General features: G+C 37.4%; 1 protein-coding gene across 11 annotated transcripts in view; it reads right to left on the minus strand.

Annotated features, from left to right (window-relative positions):
• The window catches only part of ARHGAP32 (Rho GTPase activating protein 32), a 318,023-nt gene that overhangs the window by 76,657 nt on the left and 221,852 nt on the right, over positions 1–19,514 (minus strand). The gene's annotated exons all lie outside the window — the stretch shown is intronic.

A 19,514-nucleotide genomic window follows, 5' to 3' on the forward strand; every position in this document is an offset into this window, starting at 1 on the left:
CAGATGTTAAAGCTGAAATATGAAAGCTCCATCACTTTGTGTATCCCTCTGTTGACAGACTCTGGGGAAGAATGGAATCATTTTCCAAGGGTATGACTCATCATCAAGTTCTGAGCTGTATAATTTCCATCTGTGTGGAATTATTTTCACATACTCATTTGCTACATTCTTATTTCAATTTCTAGATCCATATTCTATGGTAGTTCTTAAAATTGTGAAGATATAAACCAGTGAGCTGAAAAGGGGTATTAACAGATTATCAGTTTTTTTGTTTTTTGTTTTTGAGACAGGGTCTCATTCTGTCACCCAGGCTGGAGTGCAGTGGCACAATCTAGGCTCACTGCAGCCTCGATCCCCCAGGCTCAAACAATTCTCGCACCTCAGCCTCCTGAGTAGCGGGGACTCTGGGCATGCACCACCTCACCTGGCTAATTTTGTTTATTTTTTGTAGAGATGAGGTATCATTATCAGATTATCAGTTTTGTTCACAAGATGTGAATTTGGGATTCCTATGCACTGCCTTCCAAAATGATGCTTTAGGTATTTGTTTTACTAGTGAAATTCTTTAATATATTCCACTCAACTTCCTATTTTACTGAACAAGTAGAAATGCTTCCAAGACTGATTAGAACCAGTTAAGAGTCAACTTAAAAAAATCTTCATTTTTTTTCTTACACGAGTCAGTTATGAGAGGGGATATGGGACATGGTTAACAGCGTAGCCTCAAGTAAGTGTTCCACGCTCCATAAAAGGGTTTGGAAAGCGATTATAAAAGTCTCAGGTCATAAATAAAACAAATGTATACAAAAATGCATTTGTAAATAATCTTTGTTTTTACAAGTCTTTGCAATAAACTGTCAGTTTGGTCTCCAGCAGAGAGAGCTGGAGGAGTGGAGCTTCCAGATGTAGTCTCCGGTGTGAGTCCCAGCAATGGAGACCTTGATGCTATGAGCTCTGGAGACTCTCATGAAGAGGACTAGGGGGGATGAAGAAGTGACTGGGAAACTGCTCATGCCGAGATGGGAGGTGCCCTGGAAATAGCTGCTTCATGAACTTAAGCCATGACAGATAGAATGTTAAAAGTCATTCCACAAAGTGGTGTGTTTCAATGCAAAGGCTAGAGAACTGTAAAAAGGTGGTTACCAAGGCTGGGAAGATACAACTATTTCAAGAGTGACTCTGAAAAAGATCCTGATGCCTTGAGGTACCCTTCTGAAATTCAAACAACAATGTACAAATATCTGCCTTGTTTCGGAGTTTATGGAGTATAAGATTCATGTTTCTAAAAGACCTTACCTGCAGCTGGTTTCCACATCTGAAATTATAGTGCTCTCCAAGTCACATAGCTGGAAATTAAATGTTCAACTTCTACCTTGGCCCCAGTTTAATGTTTGGTGCTCTCTGGATTGAGTTGAATTATGTTCAGGCTTTGCAATTTCACTTGTGGTAAAGGCTCTAACATTTTCTCTTTCTATGCAAATTTCTTTTTTTTTTTTTTTTTTTTTTTTGCGCGACGGAGTTTCGTTCTTGTTGCCCAGTCTGGAGTGCAATGACGCGACCTCAGCTCACTGTAACCTCCGCCTCCCAGGTTCAAACGATTCTCCTGCCTCAGCCTCCCAAGTAACTGGGATTATACGCATGCGCCACCATGCCCGGCTAATTTTTTGCATTTTTAGTAGAGATGGGGTTTCTCCATGTTGGTCAGGCTGGTCGTGAACTCCCAACCTCAGGTGATCTACTCACCTTGGCCTCCCAAAGTGCTGGGATTACAGGCGTGAGTCACCACATCCAGACTCTATGCAAATTTCTTGAAGGAGAATTGCTTGCATATTTCTTCTCTGTCTTCACAGAAGGCAGAGTTTCTTTCAAACTTAACTGAGGCATCAGTTGCTCTTTGGCTGTTTCTTACCATGATTATTAACAATAAGTTTGTGGCTTGGGTTTGCAAACTGTACTGTTTGTTGCACTGATCTTCCCATATAGTAATTTTTAGTTTGTGAAAAAAATTAACCCTCATCTGAAATTAACATATAAGTTTTTTAACTAGTCTCAGATTTTAAAACTTGCAATAAAATGGAAACTCATTGGTTTTTCTTGCCCTTTCGAACTCTTGTAATTGAGTTTTCATCATGTTTTATATTAAAGTGTTTTATATTAAACAAGTTTTCATCATGTTTTATATATAAAGCTAACACATGGCTACAAAAAAAGAAGTATCTGGGTTCAATCTTAAGTCTGCCACTCACTAGATTAGGTTTGTAACTTAGCCTCTTTGTGTTTTAGTTTCTTCGTCTAAACATGGTAATAATAATGCCTATCTCATAAGGGTTGTTATGAGAATTAAATGGGCTAGTATAAATAAAATGCATAGAGTAAAATGCATTGATTTGTTAACTAATGGTCTAGTAACAACATGATCTATTAACTACGGCAGCCTGTTTCGTACGTTATTCTTTCTGCAGCCGTGGCAATTTCTAAAGCTTTAACCCATTTATGGCAGAGGTTGCAAAATTTTTTTGTGAAAAATTAGAACTTGGCGATGACCTTGAGCAGCAGGATATAAATAACTCCCACAAGCTTAGCGTTCCAATAATGGAACACTAGGCATAAATGGGTTAATGCATAAGTAAATGCTATTATTATCCCAGTATTTGGCTACCAGAACTGCTAGAGGGCTCTAGCTCCTCCATCAAATGGATATTACACAAAATGCCACCTTTTGTATATATCTGCTTAAGTTTCCTGACTCTCAAATATCATTCTTTCTAAAACATTCTAATTCATTTCAATATATAAAATCTGCAACTTGCCTGAGAGAAAAGTCCAGATTCTAAACTTGGCTCACCCATTTACTAGGTTCTGTGATCTATGGCAAACTGCTTAACATCTCTGGTCTTAGTTTCCTAATTTGTAACGTTAGGGATAACACTACCTATACCTCAAGAGTTTATGTGAAAGTAACTGCCTAGTTTCTAAGTTCGAGTATCTTTTGGCAAAAAAAAAAAAAAAAAAAAAAGTTTTCCATTACTTCCCACAAAGACTGAACAAAGACAGCTTAATGCACTTCTCAGGGAACTATATCATATACATTAGTTACATTTTCACCTTTTAAATTCATCACAATGAATTAGGTTTAGGTGTATGGGGAAATGCTACTGCATACTATACAGAAGTAGATCTACAGTAGGCTCACCTAATACCTAACTCCAATCCCTGCCCTCTTGTTTTACTTTATCATAAGTGTAATATCACTAACTACTAGCTAAACTATACAGTTTCCCAGACTCCCTATATTCAGGCAAAGCCGCAACACATGTAAACACAGCTCTGCTACTATCCTATCTCCTCCTCTGTGCCGTGAGCACAGGTGTCATGACTAGATCTGTCGTGGTCATCACTTAACCATAAGTGAAAAGCTGAGAGAACCTTAGAGACTCCTGCCTGGCATCATTAAGCTGCTGACTCAGCACTAGAAATCCACCATCTTTTCCAGTCAGTTTTTTACTTCTTGAAGCCAAAATCACTCCTAAACATCAAGGAGTCTTTTAAAAGAGTCAGTTCTCCGAATTTGTGAAAGGCAAACAGATTCCATTTTACCATCACAAAATTTTCATGATAAAAAATTGTGTTCTCTTGAAAATATTACACACGAGAATGGAACTAACCTTAAAAGTACAGTTAATGAACATTTATACTTTTCTGATGAATACTTCGCCTAAGATTTCACCAAATAGTAACCATTTTGATAAAATGTCAAATGGTAAAAAGTGACTGGAACTCTGAAAATATGATCTATTAGTTATGTCATCTTGTTCTGTATCTTATTCTTTCTGCAGCTGTGGCAATTTCTAAAGCTTCAATTTACATGGCTGGAAAGGGAGAGCAGAATTAGGTATATTGGCAGGGGTCAAAATGAGATTCAACTCTAGGAAGAGAATGGAAGATGGAGAAAAAGCCAGCATCTAGGGCCCATGATGGTAAAGAAGTAGGTAATAAAAACATAGTAATAGAAGGAAAAGAACAATGTAGAGACAAGGCTGGAACAGGTTAGGAATGGTCTTGAAAAGAGGAGACCTCCCTGTTGACTGTTTTCACTCAAGTCTTTGAAATAAAGTAAAAAGCCACCAGACATGCTAATATATACCATGGTGTGCTGATAAATGTTTAACAACTAGCTCTCCACGGGGGAAAGGCCTTGATTTCCAGTGTTTTCCAGTGCTCACCGTATAAACACTCCCATCATGGCTGGTTTCAAGCTACCAACTTGATACAACTGAACACAAAATTGGAAAGAGAAGCAGAAGGGCACTCAGTTATACAGTATTGAAAAAATACAGATAAAGTAGCTGGAAATAACTTCAAGAGCATAAATGGTAAAATGTGGTAAAATAATTACAAAAAATATTTGATTATTACCTTTGTTTTTAATACAATTCATTTCATTGTAAATATATATACCTTAATTTTTGATAATGGCTGTTTTTAACAACTATCCTACAAAATTTCACAGTTAGCTCCAGCTGACCACTGATGTATATTCATACACTTTGTCCTGCGCCTATCCACCTCTAACAGCTCCTGGTAATCAGTTTCTAGTAGCTTAGCAAGCATATGGCTCACCCTCTGACTCTAGGAGAACCAGGAGAGATGTAAAGGGAATAGACTGTAATCTGGTTCTTCTGATCTTCTTCTACCTTGGGGAATACTCAGACTAAAAAGAAAACCTGGTTTGGCTTCTAAAGTGAGTGTATGTGCTGAAAAATACTTTGGTGTAACTTAAAGGGAATATTAGAGAAGAAACTACTGCAATAAAATAAGCCTGGAGCTTTGGAAACAGTAGAGTTAACAACAGAACCTAATCCCAACTATAGTCTCCTTGAGGCAATCAACAAAAACCTAAAAAGGAATTCAGCATAACGATCATGTGCTTATCGCTGACTTACAAAAAAAAATTCTTGGCTGGGCGCAGTGGCTCACGCCTGTAATCCCAGCACTTTGGGAGGCCGAAATGGGCAGATCATGAGGTCAGGAGATTGAGACCATCCTGGCTAAAATGGTGAAACCCCGTCTCTACTAAAAAAAAAATACAAAAAATTAGCCGGGCGTGGTGGCAGGCGCCTGTAGTCCCAGCTACTTGGGAGGCTGAGGCAGGAGAATGGTGTGAACCCAGGAGACGGAGCTTGCAGTGAGCAGAGATCGAGCCACTGCACTCCAGCCTGGGTGACAGAGTGAAAGACTCCATCTCAAAAAAAAAAAAAAAAAAAAATTCTCTTCTATTGGTTTATTTATTTAATTTATGGCTAGCGAATCTTTAGCACTGTTGGCGTAGCCAAACATTTTTCAAATTAAACTTAGTAGAAGCACTGCTCACTCCTCAAAATATATCACAGATTTTTCAACTGGAATTATTTGGCCTCAGAGCGTTAAAACTCCAGTTTTTCATTTTCTGCCTACAACTTCCTATCCTCTCAGGTCTCTAGTGTTGATATTCTATAACAACAAAAGTACAAACAGAGACATCCCATCCCCTTCACATTTCCCCCCAAGGTACTTATCTCCACAATTCCAGGTTTTTTGTTTTGTTTTGTTTGCTACCCAATATGGACCCTGTGATTGAGCATTTGTTTTAAATCAGTACCCTTTAATTTCCTTGCAATATTAACTTCCTGCCGAACCAATCCAGCAAACCACCACAACTAAATCAATTCACTACCATACTTGCATGTCTGTGTACTGCTGGAGAAAAAAAAAAATCACATCACTAAGGAGATTTGAACCAATACAAATTCACAGTCTATTGTCCAGAAATGCCAATTATTTTCTCCCCACTCCCGAAACATGCTTAAAGAACCTAATCCTCTTTAGAGTCTCTGCCCAGTCTGACTCCCATGGCCTGCCAACACCATCCCAGCACAGTTGATCAAACAGACGGTAAGTCAATGAGTCAATTAGTTTGTCTGCTATGATTTTGGAACTAGTTCCAAATCTTCAATGATCTCCATTGAATTGTTAGAATTAGGAAATATTTTTCCAAACAAAGAAGAGAAGAGACAAAGAAACAACAGTTGCTACACACCAAAGGAAGCAAAAACCGGAAATAAGTTCCTCAGGTCCTTACTTTTTAGCTCTGGTTCCATTTACTTATAGCCTAGTAATTCTTGTATTGGGCTCTTTGAGATATTCCTACCAATTCCCCCACCCCCCCACTCTCCTTGTATGTCCCCCAAAAGCACAACATTGCTTCTGGTTTCTTTGCCTTATTTATACTGTCCCCTTGAATGTCAACTCCCTAATTTCCATTTAAATAAAAAATTACTCTTGCAGCCGGATATGCAGGTTTGAGAGTCAAAAACAAAGCTAAAGATCAGGACATAAATCTGAGAGTTGGGCATAAATATGGTTTTTAAAGTTGAGAAAGTGAGTAAGATAGCAAGGGACAAAGAGTGTAGAATAAGAAGGCAGTCCAACCCCAAACGTCAGAGGTCTAGTAGAGGAGGGTGTCCTGGCAAAGGAGACTGTGTCAAGTCAGTTAAGAGAAAAAAGTCTCTGGAAAAAGAAAATCAGATACTAATGAGAGTTTAAGTAAGGAGTAGTAAAGTATCTATTTTTTTTTTCATTAAGCCAAACAGAGACCACTAGCGATAAAAGAGAAGAATCAAAGGGTGAAGGGTTTAAGAACATATTTGTGATAGGTGAATGTAATCAAGGCTCTAGAATCTACACTGGAAAAGAAGGATAGTGAAGGCAGGAAGTAATTGATGGGCAAAAACTGGGAGGAACAGTGGAATGATAATACTAAGCATAATACTGAATATTGAACATAATTGTTTATTGTACAGCAAGTAGCTGAGGGGATTAAATTTCTTTTCCCAGTTGCCATAATACAATATCAAATAAGACAAACTAGATTACTGTTGCTTTAAAGTTTTAATTAATTTGTAATACCTTTCAGCCTTGGAAGGAGTAAGAAAAGGATAGAGTAGGCATTGTAAGTGGAAAGACACATAGAAAAAAAGACACAAGAGTAGAAAAAAGCAACTTGTGTACTAAGAGGGGAAATAATAGTTACATCTGGCAGAACATCCAGTTTCTAAAATAGAGCAGTGCAAAGTAAGACTGGTAAATGAGAATAAAGTCGGAGATCCTGGATGACCGTGTATATCGTCACAAGGAGTTTTAAGTTCCTTCTGTAGGAAATAAAAGTGACACATTCTGAGCAGAAGCAGCACAGGAACAGGCATGTTCTAAAAGGAAAAGTATTCGCCTGTATACCTTTCAAGCTGTAAGGAAGGGAGGAAGATAAGAAGCAGTACACCACTTTAGGAACTTGCAAAATAGGCTAGGAAAGAGAATAAAACCTACAGTGTATGACAACAGCATGAAGAAGGAAGGACAGTATATGAATGTAAACGACACAGAGGTAGAAGAGACAGATATGATCAACTGGATTGGATGCATGAACAACATGAAGTCAAGAATGCTCCTGCAGTTTTTGCTTCCACCTTAACTGAGGTATAGTTAACCCAAAGTAAACTGCACATATTTAAAATGTACATTTTGATAAAACACCCATGAAACTATTACCACAATCAAGATTATAATATATCCATCAACCCCAAAAGTTTCCTTATATCTCTTTGTAATCCTTCCTTCCCCCTATCCTCCCATCACTGCTCCTCAGGCAATTACTCATCTACTTTTTATCACTATATATTACTTTCCATTTTCTATAATTTTACATAAATGAAGTCTTATGTAATATACTCTTTTTTGTCTGCCTTCTTTCATGCAGCATATTTTTGAGGATCACTCATGTTGCTGTATTTATCAACTGTGTATTCCTTTCATTGCTAAGTAATATTCTATTGTATGGACACCACCATTTGTCTATTAATCTGCTCTTGACAGATATTAGGGTCATTTCCAGTTTTAAACTATTACATATAAAGATGCTATGAACATTCATGTATGAGTTTCTATATGGACACATGCTTTTTTTTTCTGTAAACAGTTAGATCGTGTGGTAAGTGTACAGTAATTCCTCCCTTAACGTCATTGATGTTCACATTGGAAACTGTGAACTGACTTACTCTGTGCTGTGGGAACTTAATTCTTATTTATATCAACTAGCCAATGATAAAATTGGTTTCATTAGACAGTATGTCATTTTGCTTAAAGTTGCAGTTTCCAAGAACCAACTGACAACATTAAGTGATGACTTACTGTTTAACTTGAGAAACTGCTAAACTGTTTTCAAATGAGTTGTGACATCTTAAATTCCCACCAGCACTGTATGAGAATTCCAATTTTTCCACATCCTTGCAATTTTAATAAGTATGAATCAATACCTCATTGTTGTTTTAACCTACATTTCTCGAATGACTATTGATGTTGGATATCTATGTATTAATTTGCCATTCATATATCCTTTTGATGATATCTTTTCCAATCTTTGCCTATTTTTTAAATTGAATTGCTTTCTTCTTTAATTTTGTGAGTTTTTGTTTTTTAAAAAATAGCATCTCAGTATGTTGCCCAGGCTGGCCTCAAATTCATGGGCTCAAGCAATCCTCCTGCCTCAGCCTCCCAAGTAGCCGGGACTACAGGCACATGCTACTGAGCTTGCCCAGTGAGAGTTCTTTGTATGTTCTGATACAAGTCCTTTATCAGATATAATCACTGCAAATATTTTCTCCCAGTCTGTGGTTTGTCTTTTTGTACTAGTAAATATGTCTTTCAAAGAGCAGAAAGTTTTTTTAAAAAAATTAATTATTTCTTTATTATACTTTAAGTTCTGGGATACATGTGCAGAACAGGCAGGTTTGTTACATAGGTATACATGTGCCATGGTGGTTTGCTGCACCCATCAACTTGTCATCTACATTAGGTATTTCTCCTAATGCTATCCGTTCCCTAGTCCCCCACCCCGCGACAGGCCCATGTGTGATGCTCCCATCCCTGTGTCCATGTGTTCTCACTGCTCAACTCCTGCTTATGAGTGAGAACACGTGGTGTTTGGTTTTCTGTTCCTGTGTTAGTTTGCTGAGAATGATGGTTTCCAGCATCATCCATGTCCCTGCAAAGGACATGAACTCATCCTTTTTTATGGCTGCATAGTATTCCATGGTATATATGTGCCACATTTTCTTTATTTAGTCTATCACTGATGGGCATTTGGGTTGGTTCCAAGTCTTTGCTATTGTGAACAATGCTGCAATAAACATACATGTGCATGTGTCTTTATAGTAGAATAATTTATAATCCTTTGGGTATATATCCAGTAATGAGATTGCTGGGTCAAATGGTATTTCAGGTTCTAGATCCTTAAGGAACTGCCACACTGTCTTCCATAATGGTTGAACTAATTTACACTCCTGCCAACAGTGTAAAAGCGTTCCTATTTCTCCACATCCTCTACAGCATCTGTTGTTTCCTGACTTTTTAATAATCGCCATTCTAACTGGTGTGAGATGGTATTTCACTGTGGTTTTGATTTGCATTTCTCTAATGACCAGTGATAATGAGCTTTTTCTCATATGTTTGTTGGTCACATAAATGTCTTCTTTTGAGAAGTGTCTGTTTATATCCTTTGCCCACTTTTTGATGGGTTTGTTTTCTTGTAAATTTGTTTAAGAGCAGAAGTTTTAAATTTTGATGAAATTAAATTATTTTTATGAATTGTTCTTCTGACGTCACATTAAAGAAATCTTTGCCTAATCCAAAGCCACAAAAGTTTTCTCCTATGTTTTCTTCTTGAAGTTTTACAGTTTATACTTTATAAACATTTAGGTATATTGGCCGGGCGTGGTGGCTCACGCCTGTAATCCCAGCACTTTGGGAGGCTGAGGCAGGCAGATCACAAGGTCAGGAGATCGAGACCATCCTGGCCAACATGGTGAAACCCTGTCTCTACTAAAAATACAAAAATTAGCTGGGCGTGGTGGCCTGCGCCTGTAGTCCCTACTACTTGGGAAGCTGAAGTGGGAGAATCGCTTGAACCCAGGAGGCAGAGGTTGCAGTGAGCCGAGATTGGGCCACTGCACTCCAGCCTGGTGACACAGCAAGATTCTGACTCAAAAAAAAAAAAAAAAAAAAAAAAAAGAGAGAGAGACACATCTTCACCTAATCCAAAGCCACAAAAGTTTTCTCCTAAGTTTTCTTCTTGAAGTTTTATAGTTTATACTTTATAAACATTTAGGTATATTATCTATTTTGAGTTAATTTTTGTAGATGGTAAAATAAATAAAGTTTACTTTGGAGACGTTTGGATATCCAAGTGTTCCACTGCCATTACATCTCTTCACTGAACTGACTTTTGAACTTCACTGAAAATCAGTTGTCCATGTGTACAACTGTATGTATGTATTTCAGGACTGTCTATTCTTTCCCACTGATCTACTTATCTGTCTTTCCACCAATACCACACTCTCTTGAAAACTGTAGCTTTGTAGTAAATCTTCAGTTAGTGTTAGTTCTCCAACTTTGTTCTTTTTCAAATTTGTTTTGGCTATTATATTCCAGGTCCTTTGCATTTCCATTTGAATTGTTTAACTTGCTTGTATATTTCTACACAAGAGCCTGCCTGGTATTTTGACTTACATCAATTTGGGAAGAAATGTCATCTTAAAAAATATACAGTCTTCAAACCCATAAAAACAGTATATCTCTCCATTTATTTGGATCTTCTTTAATGTCTCTTAGCAATGTTCTGTAGTTTTCAGTATATAGCTCTTTCACATCTTTTTTTTTCAGATACAGTCCTAAGTATTTCCTATTTTTAGTACTATTATACATGGGTTTTATACATTTTCTGACTGAAGTGAATGCTGCAAGTCTGTGGACTACATTTAGGATAATGAGGTCTTCACATAGTTGTCCCAAGTATTTATATTTAAAAACATACTATGTATTTTAAATACATAAATTACTTTCCTTTTATTTCTCCTTTATATCTGAAAATTTATGCTGACTTTTTTGAAAGTGTATATTAATGGAAGTAGTTAAATAATTTGTAAATTCCATTTTAGAATGACAAAAAAGGATTTTAGAAAATACTTGTCATAAGGAGGGGGTATTAGGGTTTAATAAGATTAAGAACTACTGCCACAGCCATTTTGTCAATAATTTCTATAAAATTGAGTGTTTACATGTGTACATATGTAACAAACCTGCACATTGTGCACATGTACCCTAGAACTTAAAGTATAATAAAAAAAGAAAAAAAAACTAAAAACAAAATAAAGTGTTTTTTAATGCTGATTTAAAAAATTGAGTGTTTAAGCATCAGTTGGTAAGACATATTCTGATGTTATAAATTAACAAAAAGCTATCAAGTAGGAAATTTATCTCCAACATCAATATATCTAATGGCACTAATAAGAAAAAGTAGCAACAAATAAAACATAAATTAAGAAAATGTATTTATTTCTATGTCCCAAAAGGAAAAGAAATACAAAATTAAAAGTCATCACGTTTGTATTCCGGTCCTGGCTATACCACATACTTACTGTCTTTGTGAAACAGAAAAATTTATCTAAATTTGTCTCCAGATTTCTACCATTTTAAAATGATGGTTTAGAACCAGATGGTCCACTATCATCATCCACTATAGAAAAATCTATGATTCACACAAGTAAACAAGCAGAGCCACTATTATTCATTAAATTATTACCATGCTCTGTTATTTGCCTAAAATGCATAGGCTTCAACAGCAACTCTGCAATATACAGTGTAATGACAAAGGGCTAGTTGTTTAACCCTTTATGCTTTAGTTTCTTCATCTGAAATGAGATCATTATAGTACCTTCGTGGAGTTGTGGAATTAAAAGGTTAGTGGTAAGCACTTCGAAAAGCACACCTAAGTACTCAAGAAATGTTAGCAATTTATTTCATTTGCATTATCACATAATTCCCCTTCTCTTGAAATTATGTCACATTACAGATGAAGATTTACAGTATAATATGATTTCCCATTACTTAACTGGAGAGTAAACATTTTGCTCTATTTGATTTTGAATAATGAAAAGATGCAGCTTTGGATTCTAGGATATTACATGAATATGATAGTTTTTACATAAATAAGCAGAGAAATAAGCAAATCCATTAAGCTACTATACAAGATAAAGTTTCTGAATATCTGCCCTTTGAAATAAAGATGATTTCTCTAAAACTAAGTTACCTGGAGCCACATTATACTCTTGAGGTAAAAAAAAAAACTGTGTTGTCCAAGAATCGCTTCTCTGATACTTGTGCACGAAAACTCACAATATTTGGGGATAACTATGAAAAACGAAATAGGTGATCCTTGATCATCTCATGGAAAACCACGAGAACATGGGGTATATAAAATTCTGCACTCTCTAAGTGAGATTCTAGCCATTAGATTAACTGTGTCCCAGATGCGCTTTACGGAAGATTTTCTGAGGGGAGGGAGAAACAAAACACAATTTCTAAACTGTGTCTGATTGCTCCCTTTACCTGCACACAAGATAAACAATGCGAGCCTAGATCAGCAGTTCTCATGTTCTGTGCACAATAATCATCTGAAAAACTTGTTAAAATTCAGACTCCTGACCCCATCCCCTGAGATTCTGATGATCAATATCCATTTTTATCACGTTTCTCAAGTCATTCAGATACCAATGGCTCCTAGATAAAACTCTGAGAGACACTGCACATAACAAACAATCCTAAAATATATTAACATGTTGTATTTGTGTAATGCCTTTACCTAGAAAAAAGGGTTTTCTGAGATATCACCTCATATTTCTAACAATCATTTACAGACAAGAACACAAATCTATTAACAATGCCAGTTAGTTTAAAAATTAAAAAAAGGGAAGAGTTTTTACTTTTACTTTCTGAAGTATATTATATGATGAAATACCTCAGACAACAAAGACGAGAGATTCAATATATTCCCTAGGTGACAAATAAAAAACACAGATTTCAGAATTTCAAATTACTGTAGTTAATATAATTTCACACTTCCTACTCCCAGAAGTTTAAGAAAAGAAAGAGAGTCACAGTATAATTTAAACACATGGATGAACTTATCCTTCTGTTCCCACGGCTAAATTATGGTCTGGGCTAGTATAATACTTAGAATAGAACTTGGCAAAATGCAGGTGAGTAGCAGAATTTACCTGCAGCACACATGGACAAAAATAGTCTTATATCCTACCCCACAACGACTGAAACAAACTGTAGGGCTTAGGCCCTGGTATTTGATATTTAAACATAGCCTCCTTTAAACATTCAAGTTTAAGAGTCAGTGGCAAAGGGAGAATAAAAAGAATTACTGGTAACAAAATGAAGAGAGCAGAATTGCACCCTTCAATACATTTGGTAAACACTATTCCTCAAACTAACTTTATGTGTTGGACCTATTAGAATGGCTATTTTTTTTAAACTGGCAATTATCAAATGTTGATGAGGACGTGAACAGCAGAAACTCTCATTCACTGCTAGTAAGAATGCAAAATGATACAGGCACTTTGGCAGACAGTGTTGTGGCTTCTCACCAAATGCAACATACTCTTACCATATGATCCAGCAATGATATTCCTTGGTATTTACTCAAAAGACTTGAAAACTTATGTCCACACAATAACCTGCACATAGATGTTTATAGCAGTTTCATTCATAATTGCTAAAAACATGAAAGCAACCACAAGGTCCTTCAATACTTGAATATATAAACTGTGGCATATCCATGACACTGAATATTAGATAGTGATTCAAAAAGAAGCTATCAAGCCAGAGAAAGACACAGAGGAACCTTAAATGCATATTACTAAGTAAAAGAAGCCAGTCTGAAAAGGCCACATACTATATGATTCCAACAATACGGATATTTTGGAAAAGACATGACAGTGAAAGATCACAGGTTGTGAAGGGTTCAGCAGGAAAGGAAAAATAGGAGAAGCACAGGAGATTTTTAGGGCAACAAAACTATTCAGTATGAAAACTATAATGGTGGATACATGCTATTACGCATTTGTCAAAACCCAGAGAATGCACACCAAGAGAGAACTCTGACATAAACAATGGACTTTAGTTAATAATAGCATATCAATATTGATTCATTAATCATAACAAAAAGTAAGCCCCAAAATTGTTTCAACAGTTGCAAGGTATGACTTGAGACTGTATTTTTTTCTGTGTGATTCTGGCCCTGGTGCTCCTTAGACCACTCTTTTAGAAACAGTGCTTAGTCAGTGCTGTAGGTAAACTCAGCTAATCAGCTGATGGTTGGTAAAGATCAGCATTTTGCTGATTCTATTCAATGTACTGTAAAGCAAATGTGAATAACAGGGGAAGGTATAGGTGAGGGGAGTGGGCAGGGGTATTACATGAAACTCTGAACTATCTGCTCAATTATTCTGTAAATCTGTAACTATACAAAAATCAAGTCTATTGATTATTATTTTTATTTTTGACAAGGTCTGGCTCTTGGCTCACTGCAACCTCCACCTGCCAGGCTCACGTGGTCCTCCTGCCTCAGCCTCGCAAGCAGCTTAGACTATAGACACGTACCACTGCGCCTGGGTCAGTTTTATAATTTCAGTAGAGATGAGGTTTCACCATGTTGGCCAGGCTGGTCTCAAATTCTGGGGTCCAAGCAATCTTCCCACTTTGGCCTCCCAAAGTACTAGGATTACAGGTATGAGGAACCACATCCAGCTCTATTTTTAAAATATTAAAATCACAATACCACCACTATATAGCATGAGTTCACAGCAATATTAAGGAAGGACCACTGCACAGAGACTTGTGCCTTCTCATGCCCTGACAGCTGGCCAGAAAGGAGATCACACACACACAGTGTGACCTAGACAAAAGAAAACTGGAGTCCAGATCACATGCCATGAACACGTCGAGCTGAGCAGAGCTGCAAATGCAGACATATCGGGCCTGGGTGTCAACAATGAGCTTCAGAAAGCTTTGCAGCAGCGCTCAAGAGGCTGACACCTCAGCTCACTCAGCCTCCATCATAGGAAGCAGTAGCCCACATCCTTGCTCCTCTTCCCTTCTCTCCTGAGAGATGCCTGCACTAAGTCATCTCAATCCCTAGGAAAACCACTGGTGACAGCCAACACCAAGGCGAGGCCCTCGTTTCCTTTACACTGCTAGGGAAGACACTGCCACCTCTGTGACGCACAGCCTCCTCTGTGTTCTGCAGCCAGAGCCCAGCTGACAGGGTCCCGTGTAACCAGAGCCAGGCGAGCTGGCTGACCGAGGTGCATGCTGTGCCCCGCCTGGCCTGTGCACCTGCTGACAGAAGCATCAGTGGGTCATCGGACATCCTCTCGGCAAAAGACACATGCAACACTGTGCTCTAGTGTAACCTCCTCTAAGAAGCCCTCCTGCACCTTCCAGGGAATCCTGGTGAGCCCTGAACTCCCTACTCATCAGAGAGACCCCAAGGAGAGTACTGAGGTCTGCTAGTCCTCCATGTCCTGCCTGCCTTGAGCCTGAAACCAGCCTGGCTCAGGTAGGGACCTATTCCCCACCAAGTCTATGTAAGAGAGTCCCTCAGGTGCCTTCAGGCCAGCCCTAAAGGTGGCCCAACCGGCTTCTCCATTCAGGACTGGTTGATATCTATTATGGGCTAAAAATTGTGCCCCTCTCCCCCAAATTCATAATGTTGAATTCCTAACCCCCAGGAACTCACGATGTGACTACAGTCATTTCTCAACATAGCTGGGGGACTGGTTCCAGAATCCCCTCATATAGCCAAATCCACACATACTCAAATCCCACGTCATATTCCAAAAGCCTGCCCTCCATATATGAGGGTTTCACATCCCACAAATACTGTATTTTCAATAGCGTTTGATAAAAAAAAAAAAAAATCTGTGTATTAGTGGATGCGCAAAGGTCAAACACATGTTGTTCATGGATTAACTGCGTATTTAGAGATGGGAACTTTTAAAGAGGTAATTAGGTTAAATGAAGTGGCCCCTAACCTAATCTGACTGATGTCCTTACAAGAAGAAGGGATTAGGACACAGACAAACACAGAGAGGAAAGGCCATGTAAGGACACGCAAGAAAGTGACCATCTGCGAGCCAAGGAGAGAAGCCTTTTGAAAAAAACTAAACCTTCTAGTACCTTAACTTCTAGCTTCCAGAACTGTAGGAAAATATATTTGCTATTAATTTTTAAGCCACCCAGTTTGTGGTATTTTACTATGGTAGCCCTAGCAAATGAACACAGCACCTAACAGACCATTTAAGGAATGAATAAATCCTAGAAACAGCTCTCACTGGCAGAAGTATCAGTGGGTCATCTGTTATGCCCAATAACAGAAAAAAATTATATATATATATACACACACACACACACACACTTTCTCTCTCTCTCTATATATATATATATCTCATATACAATCATATATATATGATTATTTGCCCCCATCCATATCAGAATATATGAATATATGATATCCCCCATCCATATCAGAAATATGAAGTACCAGGAATTCAGACATAATTTACATTAGAGAAATTTTAAAACTCTAGATATTATCCTTCTAACAGGAGTCATGAAAAATCTTCTTATAAAGAACATGTTTCTTTAGACTGTTGGCTGGCTTTTCAAAACTAAAATTTTAAAATAGCTTTTGATGTACCTACTACACAAAGTGAGGTCCACTAGTAAGCTAAACTCATGGTTTTCACCCCTACTGAGGCCCCTCAGGGCTGCTGCAGAAGGCCTGAAGGAGGCCAGCCAGGCGGGCTGCATGGGGATAAGGCCCAGTGTTTCCCACTTAAACCAATCAGGGCAGCTCCATGGTTACCTTTTCTCACACTGAGGTTCTGCGCATGATTCTGTTTGATTAGTAATTCCACTGGATTAAAAGAAAAAGTATAAAAACCACCGAACTAAGCTATTATTTCAGTTAAACTTGAAAATCAGGATGTGGAAAGATGTCTGATTTACAGTTACCATGATTGTCTTCCTCTCTCAACAGAGTGTCTCCCAGGAGGGGCACACGCTTACAATTTAAAAATACCTAACAAAGGTAGGGGACATCATGAACAGTCTGAAGAGTTTTTCTCCAGCATACAATTGATTAATCATCACACAAAAACATAACACGCAGTAACAGCAATGTTCCCACCAGTAAACATGTATGCTTTGCAGTCCACAGTTGGCTAATCTTTACACTATATTTCTTGCTGGTTGAGCAGGAAAGATGTTCCTTTCCATATGGTAGAAAACTGACATGAAGAACGTTAATAATCTGAGAGTGAATGTAAAAATCATGCTTAGTGCTCTTCAGGCAATGAGAGGGAGCAGACTTAGATCTCAGTCCCTACTCCCTTCACTTACTGACTTAGCATCCTCACTACTTATTAAACCTCTCAAAAACTGTTTTCTCTCCATAAAAATGGAGGACAGTAACTACCTAGAAGCTTTGTGAAATTAAAGAAAACACTGCATGTAAAGTACTGAGCTATACTTTGCAGGTAACAGATGCTCAGCATGTCTCCTCTTTCACACCTTTCCCTGCAATTAACCATGAGTGCTCTTAGAAATGGACTAATGTGTAGAAACAGCAAGGAATGCTGAACTGTGGATTCCTGCCTTAAAATACTGATTTGCAATTTTTTTTTTTTTTTTTTTTGAGATGGAGCCTTGCTCTGTCACCCAAGCTGGAGTGCAGTGGCGTGATCTCGGCTCACTGTAACCTCTACCTCCCGGGTTCAAGAGATTCTCCTGCCTCAGCCTCCCAAGCAGCTGGGATTACAGACATGCGCCACCAAGCCCAGCTAATTTTTGTATTTTTAGTAGAGATGGGGTTTCATCATGTTGGCCAGGCTTGTCTTAAACTCCTGACCTCATGATCCACCCACCTCGGCCTCCCAAAGTGCTGGGATTACAGGTGTAAGCCACTGCCCCTAGCCTGAATTTCTTTTTAAAAAAAGTTTGACAGTAACATTTAAAGACTTGTTCCTGGTTACACGGGCACCCCCCACATCAATACCTCTTCTCACAGGCACACTCCAACATGATCCATGGAGATACGATTGCCTTTCTAAGACCAATCAAGATGAAAAATAGCATTCCTATAGGAAAGATTTTTCATTATCGGTTACAAATCAATCTTTGAAGTTAGAAATTTCGTTTTTGTTTTCAATAATTTGTTTTGGCAATAAACTGATGTTTAACTAGTTTTAGACTAGTTAATTTATACTCACTTTGAAAAGAATTAGTTTGTTTAGGCAATGAACTAATTGTGTGAGTCTCAACAAAACTTTGGGGTATAAAGCTATACACTTAGCACACAATCAGTACTGAATAAATATCTGTTACATAAACAAGGGAAGACAATCATAGAATTTAAATGTTGAGAAGGAATAGAGAGATTTTAAGTGAAACCCTCTGATTTTAAGAAGAAACTCAAATCCAAAAAAAGCAAATGACTTCCCTAAGGTGTTACACATAGATAGATAGATAGATAGATAGATAGATAGATAGATAGATAGATAGATTAGATAGATAGATAGACAGACAGACAGACAGAAGAAAGTTAGTAGTAACATCAAGACCACAACATAACTATTATTTTAAAGCCAAATTAATCTTTTGATCATCTTTGAGACCCTTAAGTCTATTGTTCATTTCCACTAACATGAAGAACTGACTCCTTAATAGGAAAAAGATAACTGTAGTCTTCTATTTAGTTTTATATTTAATCAAAAGCACTTATTCATAGCTGGTAAGAAATCAGAGCACAGATGGAGGGGGATCCCAATAGCACAAACAAGAAGAGTTCTGGGGTAATGTGATAGGGTTTTTCTGGTCTTAACAACCAAATTAAATTACTATAGATGCTTTCATAATAGGGAAAGGGATAGATAAAATTAAACTTGTAAAATAAAAACCAGAATTCTTTAAATTTAAAAATCAACCACTTATTGATAAAAAAAAATACATCAGACCTGGTCTAACTAATAAGTATGTTCTATTTTTATTCTCACATATTTAATCTTCAAGATAATCATGTGAGGTAAACAACAGTCCCATAATCCCCATTTTACAAATGAGGAAACTGAGACACAGAGAATTAAACAATTTGCCCGAGACAACGCAGGATTAAAACCCAGACAATCTGGAGCCAGAGCCCACTCTTATCCACCATCTTATAATGTTTTAAATTGTGTTATTATGCTTTAATAAAAAATATATTTTATAAAAAGCTAATAATTCATTTTTATTTAATATGTAGTTAGAACTCAAAGTATTTATACAATGCTTATCAAATTTCTAACAATATAGCATGAGCATTTTATTTATGTAGTATTTAGTAACACTTGTATAAGTAGACCACAAAAAGCCACAGGCTATATGTTAAGGATACAACTTTAAGGCATTTTCAGAGACTCCTCATAAAAATTAGTTGCTAAGTCAGTCTAATAGATGTTATTATCAGGTCTCAAAACTGTTTAGCCATAAAGTAGTCCCTCCTTATCTGCAGGAAATATGTTCCAAGACCACTCAGG

This window comes from Gorilla gorilla, chromosome 9 (assembly GCF_029281585.2).
Source record: "Gorilla gorilla gorilla isolate KB3781 chromosome 9, NHGRI_mGorGor1-v2.1_pri, whole genome shotgun sequence".
NCBI lineage: Eukaryota > Metazoa > Chordata > Mammalia > Primates > Hominidae > Gorilla > Gorilla gorilla.